Source organism: Lissotriton helveticus, chromosome 1_1 (genome assembly GCF_964261635.1).
Source record: "Lissotriton helveticus chromosome 1_1, aLisHel1.1, whole genome shotgun sequence".
NCBI lineage: Eukaryota > Metazoa > Chordata > Amphibia > Caudata > Salamandridae > Lissotriton > Lissotriton helveticus.
The window spans coordinates 1,613,867,430-1,613,885,848 of NC_136057.1; the positions used below are offsets into that span (position 1 = coordinate 1,613,867,430).

Below are 18,419 nucleotides of genomic sequence, written 5' to 3' on the forward strand. Positions count from 1 at the left end.
TCAATGGGTTTGGCTATTTAGCAAAGACACCTAGCTTTAAAATAAAACACGAGGCACGGGCACATACTGAAGCTACTTGATGGCACAAGGTAACCCTATCTCATTCATCTTGAGCAATGCAAGGGAATTTGCAGTATGGGGAAACGGAAGCCTACACCTGCCCCAAAAACCACTAATACCACTCTTGATGGTTTTCTTCAAAAGGGGGTAGGAGCCATTAGTAAATAAATAGAACACGCTGAGCGGAGACTTTCTTTGGCACCAATTCCTGATGCTCTTTTACCTCCCTCTAACAATGAACCCCATTTGGACAATCCTGAAATTGTTATTGATCACAGGCCTCAACCCCCAATCTCTCCGACTGTGATAGTTTTGAGCCAGGGTGAGCCTCTTGCAATACCGGATGAAGGTGAGCCCCTTACACGCTCAACTAAGGCAAAGGCTGGACCACCGACTGTACCAGGAAGAAGGAGGAAATGTACTGAGAGGACAGGGCTCAGAAGCTGAATGGTCAGTCGCCAAAGACAAAGAGAACCAAACAAACCCACATATCAGGAAATATTTGTAAATCTTGCAACGGAGGGGCTAGCAACATTGTACAGGATGGGTCTGACATCTTAATTGGAAAATGTTGTAAATTAGTCCAGGAGGCCCTGGCACCCATTTTGACTAGATTGACCAGCTTAGAGGAGCAATTAGCCCACGTTCTTCCAGCGCTAGTGGAAAAGCAATCAGCAAACAAACCAGCAGAAAGAGAAATCCCATCAAGTTACACAGCCAAAGGGCAGGGTGTCGTTTTTTCTGGTGCCTCCCTGAACGGGGTGGCCCCTGTAAGAGCAACATCTACCTCAAATACTTTAGCTCCCTCACAAGATCATATCTATGATAGCTTAAATATCGGTACCCCGGCCACGATACCAAAGGACCATGTGCCCCAGGGGAACCCCCTGTATATAGTCAACACCCGGGCCATGGCGTTTTGCATCAAACAACATCTAATCCAGTGGGCGGGGGTAGAGCCCTTTTTGGGGATATAATGTCATACAACCGACCAGATGGTTCATTAAGTGGGCAGGGGGTCAATGACACACTAAACCTTCCCCCAGAAAGTACACCCTACACTTTGATCTTGACGGGGCTTTGTTTTGTGAGCAATAGGCTATTTGAGATTGGTTTGGGCGAGTATGTTGACACTCCGACGAGTATCCACACAATCGCTAAGGCTATTATAAAAGAAGCGCATCATATCTGGGCAACCGCGTGTCATACGCATTCTGAGGCGACAGGTCCCAGTTGCTTGTTCACGGCTAAACAGCAATTTTATCTAACCTTTATTACTAATTGTAGGAACTGCGGTCACCAGCTCCCCGGGGGGTAGCCTGGCTCGAGCAGGTAGGCACCCGAAAGCTTAGGTGTTAAGTGACCACACAACACACACATCCGCTGAGCCAGTAAGCGCACACAATGACTGAGACCACACCAGTAAGTTTGATTTAAATCAATAAGTTTTATCTAGATCAAGGTTCAGGGAAATCAGGAATCAAGGCATCAGCATCTCCTTAGTACATTTCATTAAAGCATTTCATCAGAGGAGCAAAGGGAGCAGTTCAATAACCAATATAACATGTCGCAATAACCATTTCATTAAAGCCATGAGCACTTCACTCCATAACTGTTCACCTTTCAGCATGCCTGAATAAACATTTCAGCAATCATGAATAAACATTTCATTAAAGAGATAAGCGTGTCATTACAAAGCCATAAGCAGTTCATTAGGCAGAAGTAAAACTCTTTGGAGATCAGGCAACATTTCATTAAGCAAAGATAACAGTGCATCCGGTAAAAATGAGCATTTCACTAATCAGGGCCTGGTGTTAACTGATGTTCAACTCTACCCCAGGCAGGGGTTAACTTTAATAATTCCGGACCTCAGAGGGCCTAGTTACTGTTCTGGCCCAGTTCTGATTCTTGTGTGGCTAATTGGGGCCAACAACAGTGTTCCCCAGGGGAGAGGTGAACTCGGGGCCTCCTGTGGCCTTCCGCCCTCCTCCCTGGGGGTTACCTGGTCTCTTCGGCCCTTCCTGGGCCCTTGCGGAGGTTTCAGCGCTCTGGCAGGGGGTAGGGGGCTCACGCTGGCTACAGAGCCCCCTTGCCGATATTCCTGGCTTGGGCGAGGGATGCAGGCCGATTAGGGGGAGGCCCGCACGCTCTAGCGCTCCTCTCAGGGGTTTCGCGGGTTAAGGGGAGGGCTCCTACGCTCCTCTGAGCCCTCCGGCAGTGTCTCGTTCTGTTCCCGGGCCCTCGAGGACGTCAGAGGCCCGGGAACCAGTCAGGAGGAAGGCGTGTTGGTGGCAGCCAATGGCTGCGCGGCTATAGACGGGGGCGCGGCCGATGACGCAGCCGGGCTCCCTCGTCACGTGGGGTGAGTGTCCCGGCCTCCAAGGCCCAGCCCGGCCTGACTGGAATTCGCGGCAGCCTACCTCAGGCTCCGGAGGCTGCCGCGGGGATATTTCGTTCTTGGGCCGGGCTGCGGCGGGGATAGCGGCCCCTGAGTACGCCGGAAGACTGCGCCTCTCCCGCCCACTCCTCCGGGCCTGGCGCGGCCCACAGCACACGGAGGCGGCCCTCTCCTGGCACCGGGGGCCGCCGAAATGAAATGAAAAAGAAATTTCTAAAGCGCACTGCGGCCAAGCGGCTTCCTGGCGCTAAGGAACACATCAGTATCTGCCAAGAGTCCGAGGGGGATTAGCCGGGAAAAGCCTGGAGAAAAAGAAAAGTTTTGAGGGCTTTACGAAAGTGGGAAAAGATAGGGATAGAGCGAATGGAGAGAGGGAGATTGTTCCAAATCTGGGGGGCCGCACTGAGAAGCGGGTGCCCCCAGTGCGGGATTTACGGAAGCGGGGGACGTGAAGAAGAGAAAGAGAGGAAGAGCGGAGAGAGCGACTGGGGGCATGGGAGGAAATTAGAGAGTTAATGAAAAGCGGGGCAGAACGGGCGTGCGCCCGAAAGGCCAAACAGGCTAGTTTAAACTGGGATCTAAAATGGACAGGGAGCCAGTGAAGGGTTTTGAGGGCCGGAGTGATGTGGGAGGATTTGGGAAGACGGAGGATAAGACGGGCCGCCTGGTTTTGGATGGCCTGGAGACGGCGAGCTTCGTAGGCAGGAATGCCTACGTACAAGCCATTTCCATAATCCAGGCGGGATGTGATGAGGGCCGTGATAATGGTTTTGAGAGCATCAACAGAAAAGAACCGGGAGATTTTGCGAATGAGACGGAGGGAAAAAAAGCAGGAGGACACAACGGAACTAATTTGGGCATGCATAGATAGATCATTACTGATCTTGATGCCCAAAGTCCGGACAGAGGAAACTGGGGAGGGCCAAAAGAAAGGGGCCAGTGAGCTGAGGACCAGGGATTAGACGAGCCACCAGTGAGGACGAGCTCTGTCTTGTCGGGATTGAGCTTCAAATGATTGAAGCTCATCCACTGGGAAATGAGAACAAGAGTAGAGCAAAACTTGGGAAGAGAATCAGTTGGGGAGGAAAGATCAAAGACGAGCTGGAGGTCATCTGCGTAGTTATACACAGAGACCCCCAGCTCGAGAAGGGAAGAGATGAGGGGGCGGATGTAAAGGTTGAAGAGAAGGGGGGAGAGGGAAGAACCTTGAGGTACCCCACATGTGACCGGAAGGGGGGGAGCGGAAAAGTCAGAAAGGTGAACTGCCTGTGATCTGCCCTGAAGAAAGGACGCGATCCAGGAGAGGGCAGTGCCTTGGATGCCCGCTGCGCTGACCCGGTCGAGCAGGATGGCATGGTCGACCGTGTCAAACGCAGCGGACAGATCCAAAAGGACCAAGGCCTGGGGGAGGTTGCTGTCGGCCTTCCCCTTAAGTTCATCCAGGACCGCGAGGACCACACCCTCAGTGGAGTGGCCGGGACGAAAACCAGCCTGGTGAGAGGCCAGGATATTGTTCTCCTCAATGTAGGTGGAAAGGCAGGATGTCACGTAGCTTTCGAGAATCTTCCCTAGGTAGGGGAGAAGGGAGATCGGCCTGAAGTTCGATGGAAGGGAGGGGTCCAGGTCAGCTTTCTTCAAGATAGGATAAACAACAGCAGATTTAAAAGAAGAGGGAACACGACCCGAAGCCAGGGAAGAGTTGAGAAAAGTAAGGGGAGGGATGGGACAACTGGTGTAGAGAGTTCTGAGGATCCGTGCTGGAGCACAGTCCGCGGGGGAGCCGGACTTGACCTTGACAAGCAGACCGAGGAAAAGCTCAGATGAGATTGGTTCGAAATGATCCAAAGCAGAGGGAGACGGGTAAGAGTGATCAGGCAGATCAGGTTGAGGCACAATGGGAATATTGGCCTTGATGGTAGTGATTTTATTGATAAAGTAATCATTCAAAGAGTGACAGAGAGATTGAGAGGGGGCAGGGGAAGGGCATGCACGGTCAGAGGTAGCAAGACTGTGAACCAGTGAGAAGATCTCACGAGATTTGTTGGCCGAGAGGGCCACTCGCTCAGTAAAATATTGAGACTTGGCCGCTAGGATGGCTTTTTTATAGTTATTGAGGAGGGCTTTGTATTTGAGGCGGAGGGTAGGGCAGTAGTTGCGACGCCAGCGACGCTCCGAGCGCCTGAGCTCTAATTTCAGGGATTTGAGGTCGTTGGAAAACCACTTGTGGGCGTCATGAAGGCGAGCTGATTTGATCTTTTTGAGTGGGGCGACCTGGTCACAAGCAGAAGAGAGCCAGGTGTTAATGGCATTCGCCTGACTTTCCAAAGGCAGGTCTGTCAGGGTAGGAGCCGATGAAGACAATAAGGAAGAAAGATCGTTGAGATCAGTCTTGTTCCAACTCCGAGCCAAGATGTTTTAAGGCAGGGAGGCTTTCTCGGCTTGGCCCAAGTGGATGGAAAAGGAGATCATGGAATGATCCGACCAAACACAGGGGAGAATAGAGGTGGTCGAAAGGTTACAGCGTAAGGACCAAATTTGGTCCAGGATATGACCGTGGGTATGGGTAGGGACCAAAACGTGAGGTAAGAAATTGAAGCAGCGAAGTGTGGCAGAAAAGTCTTTAGAAGAGGAGTCCTCCCTCGGATCAACCGGCCAAAAGTTGAAGTCGCCGAGCAGGAGTAGCGAGGAATTCTTTACCGCCAAGGTGGCCAAGAGGTCCTGCAGGGTAGACACAAATGATGGCATGCTTTGAGGGGGGCGGTACATGAGTACCACCGTAAGGGGTACCGGGAGATTAAGGGAGCGGGCCACCAGAAAGTCAACACTGGGTATGCGAGGGTGCGGAAGAAGCTGGAATTTCATAGAGCAGCGAACTATCATAGCCGCACCACCTCCAGTTTTTCCGTCGGGGTGGTCAGCGCGAAGGGCATAGTGGGTACTAGGGAGAATGGCAAGGAGGTCCGGAAGTGAGTCAGAAGAAAACCAGGTTTCGGTGAGGAAAAGAAAGTCCGGAGAATCAGTGTCCAGAAGGTTGAAAAGGGCAGTTTGATTTTTAACAGCAGAGCGAGTGTTAAGAAGGATAGCAGAGGCGGTAGGGGAACCGGAAGTAGGGCCAATAACAGAGGGCGTGGAAGAGATAGAGAGAGAGGGAATGGGAGAGACGGGACAAGAGCGAGGAGGGGCATAAATACCGTGCGAGGATAAGTGTTGGACTGCAGAGGGGGAAAGGGGAGCAGAAGCGGAGATGGACAATAGTTGGGCAGAAGAGTACGCCAGAGGAAGGGCAGGGTCTGAGGCCCCTGGTCCCGGCCCGTCGCGGACGGGCGCAGACGGGCTTGCCTTAGGCGCGCAAACGGCGCGCCCGCTGCGCCCGTCCGCTGCGCGAACGGTGGAGGCACATGATTTATAGGACAACTAGGAGGCGTGGCCAAAGAAGTGGGCGTGGCCGGGGGAGCGTCCGCTGAAGGCGGCAGGCGGGTGGTTGTGAGGCCGCGGCAGCGTCAACTCGGCTGCGCGGGAAGGCAGGGTCGAGAGAGAGGTCCCTGGACTCAAGGACTCAAGGTGAGGAAGTGCCGAAGGGGCAGATGAAGGCGCAGAGGCTCCCGCGATATAGCGGTAGGTCAGGCAGCGCTTTTGGGGACACAGCGCTCCAGGGCCTCCACGCCAGGGCACAAAGCAGAGCAGCGCTCTGCAATTTCAGCGCTTGAGCAGTTTAACAATAGCGCTTCTCAGGCACAGCGTTTCAGGGGGCTAGTGCTACGAAGGATGAGCGCTTAGCAGTACAAGCAGTTTAGTCAGAGGGAGTTAGGCAGGTCAGCGCAGGGGCCCAGGTGAAGTCAGGGGTAGCACAGTCCAGTACCTGGTTGATCCCCAGTAGTCCTGGTTGGAGCAGGTGGGTTTCTTCTTGGCGCTTGGTGGTTCTAGCGCCCTTGGGAGGCAGTTACTTGAAGAGGGGGGGGGTTGAGTTGAAGGCTGCTGATAGGATTCCTCAGCAGATCACTGCAGGTGGTCCCTGGGTTTCCCTCCCGCCGGGCCAGATCAGTGGGCTAGTTCAGTGTTCCTCACACAGCTTGGTGGGCAGCGCCTAAACCCTGTCACCCCCAGTGGAATAGGTTCCTGACTAGGCCCTACCGCCTAAGTCTCCTGCGTAGGGTCCCCCAGGTCAGTGATGCCCCAACTGACTAAAAAGTTTCCCTCCTTTCTTTATATATGCCCAGGTCAGGTGACCACCCTCTAAGGCGGCAATAACAGACTCCGCCCCTATTCTAGAAGGTTCCAGGAGCTTCCCTAGTCTAGCTAGGGGCAGGCAAGGCAGGCTGGTATGGCAACAATGTTTAGGGGTTCCAGCCAGCTCCTGGCAACTAGAGTGCGACTAAAAAGGCCACGCTGCAGTAGCAGGGGCCAGTGGCAGCCATGTTGGGGGAAGAGAGCCCCTGCACCTTAGCATTGATTAGCAATGGGAAGGTGCTCGGAGACCTAGGGCCAACAAAAAAGAAGGTGGGAAAAATGAGGCAAGGGCGAAAAAAATAGGGAAAGACCACCCTAGGGCTGACAGGTCTAACACTAATATACAGATACAATTCTTTTTAACAAGATTTCGTTTAGGCACTGTGCACTTTCTGGTGGCATTTCCAAGACAATCTGGGTGGGCCGACAATCTTATCCCCTGTCCTTGTGACAACACGGCAACCCAGAATACACTGCACTTCATCCTATTTTGCTCACCTTACAAGGAACCAAGGGAAAGAATTTCGGAACCACTATTAAAGGATATTCAGCCTTGCAGATACGTTGATGGGTTCAGATATTTGCAATCACTGACCAGTTCTGCTATTTGTACTGCGGTGTCAAATTTGATAAAAGTTGCAATGGCTATTAGAAAGCGTTATGATATATAGTAAACAAATAAGAAGGAAAATACCTTTTACTGTGTAATTTTAAGCATTATGAAATTTCATGGTTGATGATGTTTCGTTTTTATACATGATTTTATTAACAAGGATATGTACATTTTAATATGTAGTGTTTGTTTGTCAAACGTTTATGGTCTTGGCACCAAATAAAGTTATTCTTGACTTAACAGCTGAAGCCTGAAAGAGTGTATTGACAGAAGAAGAAAAAACAAAATGCTCTGTTAAGCACAGAGCACACAGGCCAGAGTTTTCCCCAGCACTAGTTAGGAGAACAAGCTCCCAGTGCAATGGGCAGATAAAAATGTACACACAAGTGATCATAAGTTTCCAATAGGAACACATGAGTAACCCTTAAAAAAACAATCCAGCAGGTGTCTACCCTGAGGTCATGCAAACAAACAAAAACACCCTTCCAATACTAACAAAATATGTAAACATTTTCAGCTGTGCAAGCTAGTCTACATTTTCACACGCTGGGAGCCAAGGGATATGAACATTAATGAGACAGCACGTGCGTTTGGGCAATGTTAGCAGGAACAAGAAAACATGGCTGAATTGAAATACACTTATACTAATACAATTAAAAACTTTTTTATGCTTTTGCAACGTTTCCTCACATGCTATTATTATCTTGAACTTTGGTTTGCACTGTTATTGGGCTGCTTTTCAAACCTCTTCCTTATAAGTGAGTGGTTCTTAACTTTTGACTTCTGTGGGCCCCCTCTGGATCACTACAGGAAATAGCTGACGCCAGCCTTATGTAATCCAACAATGTGAACCTCAAACTAATGCACAAAAATACAGAAGCGAGTATACATTTAATAAAGCACAAATTATGAATTCTTTTCTTTAATTCACTTACAAATCAACACACAAAAATCTAATTTTAAGTTTAATAGGAAACATGTAGATTTTCAAAATTTGGTTTATTTCTAAAAGACGTAGTGATATTCTAGAGGTCTCCAACCTTTTCGGTAGTGAGAGCTACTTCTGATCAATAAAAATCGTCGTGAGCTACTAAAGGCGAAGCATCACGCACATTTTTTCGCTGAACCCCTCCGCACACCAAGTTTCATGAACTTTAAGTCTAATTTGTTTGGAGCCCATACTGTGGTTTGAACAAAATACTTAAAGTTTCCTAGAATATATTCTCATGTTTCTAATTTTACTCTAGGGCACATTAAACGCTTAAAAAGGTCTGCTTTATTTCAATGATTCCATAGTACTCATCCCATCTCCGATTACTAACACATCACAAGTCACCCTCACATTCAAGCGGTACATGCCATGATGATACTGTCTCTGAAGAGCACTCTCTAGTTGAGCTACAAACAAAGCAGGGAGTGTTGTAAGGGAAGGGAAACCACCTGAAAGCTGTTATAAATGAACAGAAGCTACTCCCTGACTAGACTGGGCAGCTGAGTATGGGGTTCTGATCCCTGGCAATGGGAAGATGGAGGCTGGTACTGAAGGTGTCTCAGTATTCCCACATTGAGTTTAATGTGCTCTCAAAAACAATACCTTGGAGCACAGCACCTATTCAATAGCAGGAAAAACAGGGGTTTTCCATGTACCTCACATACACAGCCCTGTAAGTGCCTGCTCCCTGCATCTCACATACAATGTCATAAATTTGTTCCCCGTATTTTACATGCAGTCATCTGTTTGCTCTCTGCTCTGCACACGCAAAGCATCATGCCAGCTAGTCCATGTACTTCAAATGCACAGCCTCATGCATGCCTCTCCGCTTTGCACATGTACCTCTGTACCTGCACCTCACATTTACTGTTATGTAAATTTGTTCCCTGCACCTCACATGCACAGTGTTATATTTGCTTGTTTTTTGCACCTCGCATGCACATCTTCATGTGTGTAAGCCCCTCAAGTGCAGCTTCTTGGGTGACCCCCTCCCTGTGCCCTCCATTCGCAGTATCAGTATGTTCCCTGCACCTCACATATCCTCATGTTTATCTGTCCCTTCACCTCACATACAGAGCTCCCGCTCTCTGCTGCACTTCAAATGTTCAGCCATCATGTCTGCCTGTTTCAGAAGCCAGCACCTCATGTGCAGACTGACATGTCTGTTCTTCATTGTTCAATACATATATAGAATGATAATCAGACCAGAAATTGAAAATGAAAGGATGTCTGGATGACAAGCAGACTGATCATAGACACAGAAGGATAGCCGATCGACTGTAACACTTGTTGTCACAAGCAGAGGGTAACAGCAGAATACCACCCCACCGGGGGCCTTTGACTTAGCTTGATATGAATTCTTTGCATGAAGTAAAAAAAAAATGTAAACTGACTCCTTTGTGGAGGTAGGAAACATAAGAAGGCATGTGCCATAAACAGTTGTTCCAATGCAGCAGACCATTCGACTGACTTGACACTGCACAGCGGAAATACAATATTCTTATTTTGAATAAATTAGCATGTTCGTTAACAGTACAGCATATGAGACTGATTTTTTTTAAGGACACTTGATTTTTTAGGCACGGGGCATCCAGTATGAGTTCATGAGGTCTAGTTATATGATGGGTGTTAGGAATAGCAACAGATTAAGCATACCATGAATCAAAATACAAATCAATCACTGTCTTGAAAATGTGCCATGGATCCAGGGTTTGAGGAGCAGGTATGGACACCCATGTTCAAGGTAGATGAGAAGTTGCCAAACCCATGTCCTTTTTTGCCATTAGAAAGGCCAGATACAAAGGGATCGGCGCACTTCCTGAAGTAAAATGAAAAGACTTCGTTGGAATATTGGGCTCCATCTTCTTGAGTTTATAGAGGTGGGGGAGCAGATTTCCAAACTTCAAGTTTTGTTTACATGCAAGTAGTGATGTGGAACCACCACACAATCACCACGATTGTGTGGTTTTTCTACATCACTACTACATGTAAAAAAATATTACAAGCGAGGAGGCATGCACTTCTAATGTGAGAACGCATCAATGCGAAGAAAAATCAAAATCGTTTTTTTAATCTAAATCAAGCAAGACAGCATTTTTAAAACGTTCAGTTCCAAACCTGTGACGGATATTTTTTTTCCAACATAGAAATCACGAGTGCATTATTGATCTCTTCTCCCCCTCCTCACCCTCTCCACGGCATGCCCTCTTGACTGTGGCTCTGGTCAAGAATATTTTTGGCGCCTGGGGCTTAGAACGACGAAGGATAGGGCAGGGGCTAACAATTACTCGACAATTAATTCAGTGGCCAGGGCGCAGCAACTAGTTCAGGCCAGGACTTACCTAGTGAAAGACTCAGAGTCGGACTGGAAAAGGCACGGGCACTGATAGGACGGTAGCAGTTCAATACTGCCTGTTCCACGCCACTTGCACACCAACAAGCTTTTCGGGCCCTGCTGCTCTGCACCTGCAGTACGCACGTCGTGCAGGATGTCAGTAAGCGCTGTGCAGGGCTCCAGAAGGGAGTAGGAGCAGCTCCATTTTAGTAGTGCACACGTTGCTCACGATGAAAGCGCGGTGCCAGGCTCTTGAAGGTAGGGGGGCAGATGGGTGATGCTACGATGATGCAAATGACGTCATCCTCTTCAGCCCGCCCCAGCTAAGCTTAGGCCTATCAGAGCACCTGGTTAAGGTATGGGCGGCCAACAGCTCTTAAAAAAGGCCCAAAAAATGATAAAGACTATGAAGGGCTAAACAACTACTCACGGGGCCTCGGCGAGCTACCGGTAGCTCACGGTCGACCGGTTGGAGACCCCTGCTCTAGAGCATTAATTCACTATTTTGCTTATAGTCAGACCCTCCAAGATTAAGGGCTGGATTTATCAATATTTTGAATAGCGATTTCCTAATTGTGATTTTTTGCATATCGCAATTAGGTAAATGCTATTCCGAATGTCCTTGTGGGATTGCAAATCGACGTACCTTATGAATATTAATGAGGTAGGTCGCAATTTGAGACCCATTAGGACTCGCTGAAATCACAATTGATGGTGGTCTGCGAGAGTCAGCAGACCACCGTTACAATTGATGGTGGTCTGCGGGAGTCAGCAGACCTCCGTGTCTGTGATTCCTTTTAAATACAGCAATCATTTTTTTCTTTAAATGCAACCCATTTTCCTTAAAGACAAACCGGTTGAGTTTAAAAAAGAAAAATGAAAAGTTTTCTTTACATTATTTAAGAGCAGACAGTGGCCCGTGGGACCACTGCCTGCTCTTAAAAAATGTTTTAACGAACATTCACGAAGCGAACCCTTGGGAATCCCTTCTCAAATGGGTTACCACCTACCTGAAGTAGATGGTAAAATGCGAAGAATAATTCTGTGATTCAGGGCACCACTAATGGTAATGACTGCAGTGTTCTGCTGGACCCATACTTGTGTTTTTATCAACCATCCCAGAGAGCTGGCTTTTATTCCCACCCCACACCCATCCAACACAGGTGTCATCGGTCAGGTGACCATGCCAATAGAGGGGCCCAAGTGAACATGCTTCGGCCAGTTTTAAGTACAGTACTTATGTGTACGTGGGGCTCACGACATGACATTGGTGACGAGCAGCTGTGACCCTCCATAAGAGCTAGCTGCAGCAGTTCATCGTGGAGGGGGGGAATAGCCCCAGTCTGATGCCAGCCCAACAAAGGCACTGCCACTATCACTTGCCCAAGAAGAACATGGCAAGCAAAACTGTTGGAAAAGGCCGACGAATACCGTGCCCTGCACCCCCAAGGTGAGGTATGCCCACTTGCCAGTGTGATCAGCAAGAGAACAGAAAGCGGTGCGTAAATTAAAGTCCCTGCAGAGCATCCTGCACCTACCAGCCAGCGGTGAGACAGTAAGGGTCCCCGGAACTACGGATAAGTGCAACCCCTGCACAGAATGAAGTGACTGCATTCAAGTAAGGCAGCCCGACAAAGCTGACCACGGATGAATAGTATAATCGGGCCCGCCGTCCAGTAGAATAAAGTCTGCCATACACCACAACCTTGCCTCTGACAGCTGCAGATAAGTGCAGCACCTCATCTGCTTGTGGTGAACCGCGTGGTCCGGGAAAGATACAAGGCGGACTGGTGAGTGGCGCTCCACAGTCTGTGCAAGCTGCTGAATGTTGGTGAGGCACTCCGCCAGAAGTATTGAGCCCACACCAGCCCTGACATCCCAAGGGCTGAACCAGGCCCTTTTAAGTGCTCCCTTGACCAGCCTCTTGGGGTACCCTCGTTCCAGTAGTCGGTCGCTCAACTCCTCTGATTTTGACATGAAGTCTTCCTTCTTGGAGCAATTACGACAGATACTTATGATGAAGAACTTCTTTTTTCAGGGCCAATATTACCTTCAAACGAAGGGAGTAGCAATGGGGGCGGCCTTTGCCCCAGACTTGGACATTATCTTCATGGATTATTTTGAGAATTCATTCATCTTCAGCGACTACAATCCTTTTAACAGCAAGGTTACTATGTGGAGGAGGTACATAGATGATATCCTCATGATCTGGACTGGGGATCCAGTAGAGTTACGTTTTTTTCACACACGGCTAAATCAGAGGTGCCAGGACATACAGTTTACCATACACTTCAACCCCATAGAGATTGATTTTCTCGACATCACCATCAGAAATGAGAACAACAAACTGTCCACCACATTATACCGTAAGCCAGCTGAACTCAATTCACATCTCAGGTATAACAGTTATCACCCTAGCGGCCTAAGGGATAATCTACCATTCAGGCAGTCCCTGCGTATCCTTCGTAATTGCTCCAAGAAGGAAGACTTCATGTCAGAATCAGAGGAGCTGAGCGACCGACTGGTGGATCGAGGGTACCCCAGGAGGCTGGTCAGGAGAGCATGCAAAAGAGCCTGGTTCAGCCCTAGGAAAGCGCTGCTTACACCAAGAGAGACAGACAATGACTCCACACAGAGGATGATCTGTGTCACCACCTTTTTAACACAGAGTAAATGCCTTAAAGAAGGTGATCAACAAATACTATATCAGATGATATTGAACAACCAGGTTTACCATTGCACTCTTTCAGGAACGCTAAAAGTGTGAAGGACCACATGGTGCGTTCCTTTCTGGACTCTCTGGAAGCTCCATCCCAACAAACTCTTTGGAATCTACCACCCACACTGGGCCACTTCAAGTGTGGCCACTGTAAGGCCTGCAAGATTACAATCCAAACTTAACAGTTAGTTTATAAACAACACACTACTGATCTCAAATCCTTTACGAACTGTAATACTACCAACGTTATTTATGGAATAATCTGCCGTTGTGCCAAAAAATATGTCAGACAAACACAGCAAAAAATAAAAGCATGCATATTGCAGCAATGCAGCCGCATACAATGTGGAGTACAAGGAGCACCCTTGGTTGAGAATTTCAGAGTTGCTAAACATAGTCCAGACGACCTACAGTGGGTAGTCTTGGAGAAGGCTACCCTTGGCTTGGCCCCAGGGTAGGTACCATTGAAACCATTCTCAGTGTCAGAGAATGCAAATGGATGTCCCGCTTAGACTCAATACAAAATGGCCTTAACGAATCGGACGCTAGCAATGCACAGCTATAGTACCCAGTATCAGAATAAGATGTTTGCGCACTCTGCACATAGCAGCGTCATACATCTGGTCCTTCCCGGTTGATCCGCTTCATGTGAACTGCTTACTTATAATGGACATTCTTACTACTTAGAACAGCTTTCTCATACACTGACAATATCTAGATTTCCATACATACAAGTAACGCCCGCTATTGGTGCGCCACGTCTTCAATTTGGAATGTATGTTAAATTGTTTTTATGGCACATGTCATGATTATGTATTAAACTTCTCTTTGCAACAACGCGTATAACAATATAGTGGCAAGTATAAGGCCCATCTCTTTTGGCACATTTGATCAGTAATTGTACAAAACTTTACCATGTGCTATTGGTGCGCGACATCTTCAATTTGGAATGTATGTTAAAAAATGTTAATGGTAATTGTCATGATATGTATCTTTGCACTAACAAGATAGTGCCTAGTATAATGCCCATCCCCTTTGGCACATTTAACCAGTAGTCTGAAAAGAAATTCTTTTTTGCTTGCTATGTTCATAGAAAATCCCACTGCCTCCGGTAAACTCTGCACTTCATCATGTCTTTATGTAAATCTTTTTTGACAGCGGATCGGCATTTAAGCCTACTCGTAATTTGCCTCCTGCGGGAGCGGGCGTACCGGGAATTATGAATTATCTTTTATTCTTCCCTTTTTCTTGCCTTGGGTTTTAGATGTTGCACGGCCAATTTTGCTTGTGCAGTTGTATTTGGATCCTCTAGAAACATTAACATTATGTTAACACTGCCGATTCTCCTAAACTTTCCCAGCTAGTCTTTCTTCTATGACAGAGCTGTGATAACTTGTCCATAATGACAAGCATCGAGCGTCTGCCCCTGCTATATAAACTGCAGCTGTGGCAGTGCTCCGTTTCCCTTCAAGCGAGACGGAGGCAGATCTAAGAATAGAGGTAAGCTTTAATCGCGCCCTGTCCCTTAAACGTCAAACCCGTTTTGAACAGATGCTCAGCTGCCTCAGGTGACTTCTTACATGAGGATAAGAGTCGTTTTCTATATTTTTATCTCCCCCAGATTTAAGTACCTGGCGGGCCTCTCAAGTGTCACGATCCATTCTAGAGGTAATTATCTTTGTTTGATCAATGACACAGACAATTTTACTGTTTTCTTCAACCGCAATGGTGCTTGATTTGGGGTCCTATTATTGTTGATTTCCTTTTTCCTCTCTCTTTCAGATTTGCCCATAACGACCTCATGGAACTTCACGGTCCAAGCTAATTCATTTATTTTTTCGTCCAATGGCCACTTTTAAGGGATAGATTACTTTTCAATTGATTTTAAGTAAGTTTATTATATTCAGCAAAGTAGCTTTATAGATGTCACTCATTATTCAAATTTATGTGAAACGAATCTGACGCCTGCACCTTATTTTTCAGGTGCCTGTTTCCGGCTCTCTGCCTTTGGAGCCTACGGGCCCAACCACTACTATTAACTGTTTGTTGGCGGGATCAGATAGGATTTCGTCATTAAAACGCCAGCGTTTTGGGGGTAAAATCGAGTGGGAGCCCGCGAGCTTGAAGCTAATGCAAGCATGATTAGAAATCAGCTTCGGAGCAATATCTGTTTCCTCAATGAGATGAGTGAAAGGGCTAGAAATTAGGATATAGTCAATTCTGGAGTATGATATAGTGAATTCTGGAGTATGAATTGTGTGGATCGGAGTAAAAGGTGTAGTCCTTCCCGTCAGGGTGTTGGAGCCGCCAGGAATCTTTTAATAAGAATTTATTGCATAGGCGTGTGACAGATTCGTGGGAGCGAGAAGGCTGGAATGAGCACTTTGAATGGCGGTCTAATAAAGGGTCCATGGGAATGTTTTAATCTCCACCTACAACTAGGAGCTCATCTTGTGAAATGTTCTCTATCGCTTGGGAGACTGATTCCCAAAAGTCAGGTGTATCAGAATTGGGACTGTATATGTTCACCACATGAATTGGATCATCGCCTCTCAACAGATGGGTAATCAATAGTCTACCGTCCGTGTCGTGGGTATGCAAGGTGACCGATAACTTAGATTTTTTTGAGATTAGGGTGATCATACCTCCCTTCTTATGATTCGCCGAGGAACAGAGAGTGTGGGAGATCCAGTTAAGGTTAATAAAGCGTGTGTCTTCCTCTGAGAGTTTAGTCTCTTGAAGCAGGATGACATCCCCTTTTGATTTAGAGAGGTATTCGAAGACCTTCCGTCTTTTCACAGGGTGATTAAGACCCTTGACATTCAATGAGACATACCAGTTGGTGTCTGATGTGGAAATGCTATTTGGAGGTTTCGTGGTACAACTCTAGTGTGTGGACATTTGGAAGTGTATGATCTGTGCAATATCATAGATGCGTCAGCCTTCACAACAAAAAAGAAGCAAAAAACAAAGCAAGTGGAAACGACCGGTGGGGTGAACAACCTCAATTTTGACCCCTCCCTACCCTCCTCCCCCTTCCTCACCTTTCCCCTCCCCACCCACCCTCCCCAATGTAAGAAATTTAGAGTGTGCAACGGCAGTACCGTCTGCTAGCTCCTCCGGCCACGCCCACTTCCTGGCCACGCCCCCTTCGGGGCCGCTACCTACTTAGGGGCTGATTACAAGCTCGCCTCCTCAACAGGATCGCTCCCCTGCCATCCGCGGGAGCTCTTAGCCACTTTTGCTTCTTTTAATTCTCACTGGCACCTCGCAGCGCCTCAGCGCGCTTTTTAATCCACTGTCCCCTTACCTGGCTCTGGGACCTCGCCCTCATTCCTCCCTCCCGCGCAGCCGAGCTTGACGCTGCCGCGGCTTCCCTCTGACTTGCCTGCCGCCTTCAGCGGACGCTCCTCCGGCCACGCCCACTTCCTGGCCACGCCCCCTTCGGGGCCGCTACCTACTTAGGGGCTGATTACAAGCTCGCCTCCTCAACAGGATCGCTCCCCTGCCATCCGCGGGAGCTCTTAGCCACTTTTGCTTCTTTTAATTCTCACTGGCACCTCGCAGCGCCTCAGCGCGCTTTTTAATCCACTGTCCCCTTACCTGGCTCTGGGACCTCGCCCTCATTCCTCCCTCCCGCGCAGCCGAGCTTGACGCTGCCGCGGCTTCCCTCTGACTTGCCTGCCGCCTTCAGCGGACGCTCCTCCGGCCACGCCCACTTCCTGGCCACACCCCCTTTTTCTCGCTAATAAATCATGTGCCTCTACCGTTCGCGCAGCGGACGGGCGCAGCGGGCGCGCCGTTTGCGCGCCGAAGGCGCGCCTAAGGCAAGCCCGTCTGCGCCCGTCCGCGACCGGCCGGGACCAGGGGCCACAGACCCTGCCCGTCCTCTGATGTACTCTTCCGCCCAACTCACTTCGTTTCCTGCCTCCACCCCCCCCTCCCCCTCCACAGTTAAACTCTTATCCTCGCATGGCATTTATGTCCCCCCTCTTATTTGCCCAGTCCTGCCCATCCCCCCTCCTCTATCATCTCCCCTGCCGTCCTTCATTCGCACTTCCCCCGGTTTCCCAGTCGCCTCTGCCCTTCTCCTCAACACTCGCTCTGCTGTGAAAAATCAATCTGCTCTCTTCAACCTTTTGGACACTGACGCCCCGGACTTTCTGTTCCTTACAGAAACTTGGTTTTCCTCGGACTCCCTTCCCGACTTGCTGGCCATCCTCCCTGACACCCACTATGCTCTTCGCGCCGACCGCCCAGATGGTAAAACTGGAGGTGGTGTGGCCATGATAGTTCACCGCTCCCTCCAATTCCAGCTCTTACCGCACCCCGGTATTTCCGGTGTGGAGTTCCTGGTGGCCCGCTCGCTCAACCTCCCGGTTCCCCTGACGGTGATTCTTCTCTACCGCCCCCCTCAAAATATGCCGTCATTTGTGTCCACCCTGCAGGATCTCCTGGCCACTCTGGCCGTAAACAATTCCTCGTTACTTTTGCTCGGGGACTTTAATTTCTGGCCGGGTGACCCAAGGGAGGACTCCTCCTCCAAAGACTTTTCCACCACTCTTCGTTGTCTTAATTTTCTCCCTCTTGTTTTGGCCCCTACCCACATTCATGGTCATACTTTGGACCAGATTTGGTCCCTACGCTGTAACTCCTCGGTCACCTCGATCTCCCCTTGTGTCTGGTCCGATCATTTTTTGATTTCCTTTTCCATCAGCCTAGGTCAACCCGAGAAAGTCTCCCCGCCCAAAAACACATGGGCCCGGAGTTGGAACAAGACGGACCTTAGTGATCTTTCTTCTTCTCTACTTTCATCGGCTCCCACCCTGACCAGCCTCTCTGTGGAGAACCAGGCGGCTGCTATTAACAACTGGCTCTCCTCGGCTTGCGACCGGGCCGCCCCACTCAGAAAGATCAGATCAGCCCGTCCCTATGATGCACACAAGTGGTTTTCCAGCGACCTCAGGTCGCTGAAATTAGAACTTAGGCGCTCTGAGCGTCGCTGGCGCCGCAATTACTGTCCTGATCTTCGCCTTACTTATAAAGCTCTTCTGAACAGCTACAAATCGGCCATTC

At 48.8% G+C, this 18,419-nt stretch overlaps 1 long non-coding RNA gene across 9 annotated transcripts in view; it reads right to left on the minus strand.

Moving 5' to 3' along the window:
• Positions 1 to 18,419, minus strand: part of LOC144829232 (uncharacterized) — an 814,902-nt gene that overhangs the window by 146,847 nt on the left and 649,636 nt on the right. The window contains exon 5 of one of the 9 annotated variants that reach the window (XR_013610615.1): positions 8,012 to 8,156. The exons of the other annotated variants lie outside the window; for them this stretch is intronic. This is a non-coding gene — a long non-coding RNA (uncharacterized LOC144829232). Of the gene's footprint in view, positions 1 to 8,011; positions 8,157 to 18,419 lie in introns of those variants that run through there. 9 annotated transcript variants of the gene reach the window in all.